At 47.4% G+C, this 2,725-nt stretch overlaps 1 pseudogene; it reads right to left on the reverse strand.

Moving 5' to 3' along the window:
- Nucleotides 1–522: 522 nt before the first annotated feature.
- Nucleotides 523–1,269, reverse strand: LOC134379275 (chloride intracellular channel protein 4-like; annotated as a pseudogene).
- Nucleotides 1,270–2,725: the final 1,456 nt, after the last annotated feature.

Genomic DNA, 2,725 nt, shown 5'->3' on the forward strand with positions numbered 1-2,725 from the left:
CTTAATATACACCCAGGATAGACTATTTCTGATACAGTAGCAATCCTTTCATATACTCTTACTAAATATTACAAAATTTCAAAAAAAAAAAAACCATAAGTATTCCTTGTACCATGCATTATGCACCAGTTTGGGGGTGACTGATGAAGTCATGGCTACTATTTTAACAGTTAAACATTGCACCTCAAAAGTTCTGCCTTCTATACACAGTGAATGGACACAACGGCGAGGGCTCCAGAGAGATGGCAAACTACCTCTGCAGTGAAGTTTGTGTTGGAGGGTCTCCAAATGAGAGGGGGGAGGATATGGGAGGTAGGCAGGGTAAAAGGATTTTACAATAATACTGCTTAGGAGTGTACATTTTAAGATAACTACTATACCTTGTCTATCCTTGGCCCTAATCTTGAATAACTGCATGTTCATGCAAAATACAATTTCTACTTTATAGGAATAAGAGCAGTCTGTTAGGAAAAGCATATTCTTAGGGGAAGACAGAAAGATAGCTCTCTCGTAAGTGCTATTTTACTTGGTAAGTCTTTTGGCTACATCACTATATGCTATTTCAACCTCCTGACCACTGGGACAGGTATTGGTGAACTCATCCCTACTATAAGCCTTAGTTAAGTATCTCCAGATGCCAGTCATTCCTTTTGGGATATCAAAGTTGCGATATTTTTTGGCCACCACCTTGACAATGTGCAGTTTGGGCAGCAGGTTGCGATCAGCTAATGTCATTTCATTGCCGTCCAGAAATTTACGTGTAGAAAACTTAATGTTCTCCATAGTAGTCTCATCAAGTTCATCAGGTGGGGAGAATTCAGATATTCATCCAGTTTCCGCAGTGTTTTCAAGAGACCCCTCTCCAGTGCTTCGTTAGCCTCTGGCCTTGAATTCCTGATAGATGCAGAGAATTTGGCAAAGATGTCCATTCCAGCAGTATTTGATGCGGCGTGTTCTGGTGAAAGCGTTAAGTACTTGGGAGGGCATGAGACATCTTCAAGAAATTCCTCGATCTTATTGACATCCGTTTTGACTTCATTGTTAAGTTATAAATGGCGGGTGGGTCCCAGGAGCCGAGTTCTGCAGGTCTGCAGGCTTCCTTTTCAGGTCAACGGTTGAGGCACTAAATACAACGCCTTTGAGCCAAAGAATCATGAAGAGCCTCTGGGAAAAGGGGCGTTTTCCTACGCTTTCCCCATCACTGCCAGCCTTGACGAAGAGCTCGAGGAGGGGCTCTTTGTCCTCCTCCTTCCGTCCGTTCAGCGGCATCGAAAACGCCTTGGCCCGCTCGGCTGTGCTCCGCGGGCGGCGGCGGCGGCGGCGGCTGCTTCTGTTCCGGGGTCGCTGCTGTTGCTGCTGCTGCCCTGGGGTCGCTGCGGCGGCTGCTGCTGCCCCGGGGTCGCTGCGGCGGCTGCTGCTGCCCTGGGGTCGCTGCGGCGGCTGCTGCTGCCCCGGGGTCGCTGCGGCGGCTGCTGCTGCCCCGGGGTCGCTATTGCTGCTGCTTCTGCTCCGCGGTCGCTGCTGCTGCTGCTGCTCCGGGGTCGCTGTGGCTGCTGCTGCTGCTCCGGGGTCGCGGTGGCTGCTGCTGCTGCTCCGGGGTCGCGGTGGCTGCTGCTGCTGCTGCTCCGGGGTCGCGGTGGATGCTGGCTCCCGCCGCGCTGCGCTCGCTGGACAGTCCCGGGGTGGAGCTGGCCGCGGCCTCGGCTGCACAGCACCGCCCCAAGCCGCGCGCGCGACCTTTTTTTTTTTTTTTTTCCAGATTTAACTAAGTTAAGATGAGGTCATCAGTATGGGCCCTAATCCAGTATGACCAGTGTTTTTTTTTTTTTTTTTTTTTTTTTAGTAAAGGGAAATTTGGAGACAGAGACAGACACACACAGAGGGAAGGTGACATGAAGACACACAAGAAGAACACCACGTGGAGATGAGGATTGGAGGGACGCGTGTACAGGACAAGGAACCCCTGGCGCTACCGGAAGCCGGGAGAAAGGCACAGACCCCCGCACCGTCAGAGGGAGCCTGGTGCCCCAACACCTCGATTTGGACCTTCCCGCCTCTAGAACTGAGACAACAAATTTCTGTTGTTTTAAGCCACTATGTTTGTGGTACTTTCTTATGGAAGTCCTAGGAAACTAATAACAATATTCTTAGTCAAATAATGTTTCTATTCATTTGCAACACCCCAGCCCCAACTCTTGAATGATAGATTGGTTGAGTAATATGTTTTATTAATTTTCTCTCAGAATTTTGAATGTGTTGTTCAATTGTCTTCAGTCCTCTGCTGACTCTGTCTGCAGAAGCATTATACTGTGTCCACGTGCATTAGTCTAACTTTGTCCTGCTCAGAATTTCTGTTCCCTTAATCTGAGCGTTCACGTCTTCCGATGCGTCTGAGAGATTCATAGCTGTTATCTCTTCACGTAATGTCTTTCTCTCCTTCCCTCTATTCTGCACGTCTGGAAATTGTATAAGAGGTGTGTTAGGCCTCCTCTTCTCTGTTCAAGACACTTCACTTTTTCCATCTTTTTATCTATTAGTGCTGCAGTCTAAGAAGTTTCCTCAGATCTGGCTTCTAGTTCATTAGTTTTCTACTCAGAGGGTCTAATCTTTGTGTAATATACCTTTTGAATTTTTAATTTCAACTACTATATTTTTTTTTTCCATCATAGGAATTCTATTGAAGATTTTTAGAATTACAATTTTGAACAGAGTTTGGAGGAAGATA

The sequence above is a fragment of the Cynocephalus volans genome, chromosome 5 (genome assembly GCF_027409185.1).
Source record: "Cynocephalus volans isolate mCynVol1 chromosome 5, mCynVol1.pri, whole genome shotgun sequence".
Taxonomy (NCBI): domain Eukaryota; kingdom Metazoa; phylum Chordata; class Mammalia; order Dermoptera; family Cynocephalidae; genus Cynocephalus; species Cynocephalus volans.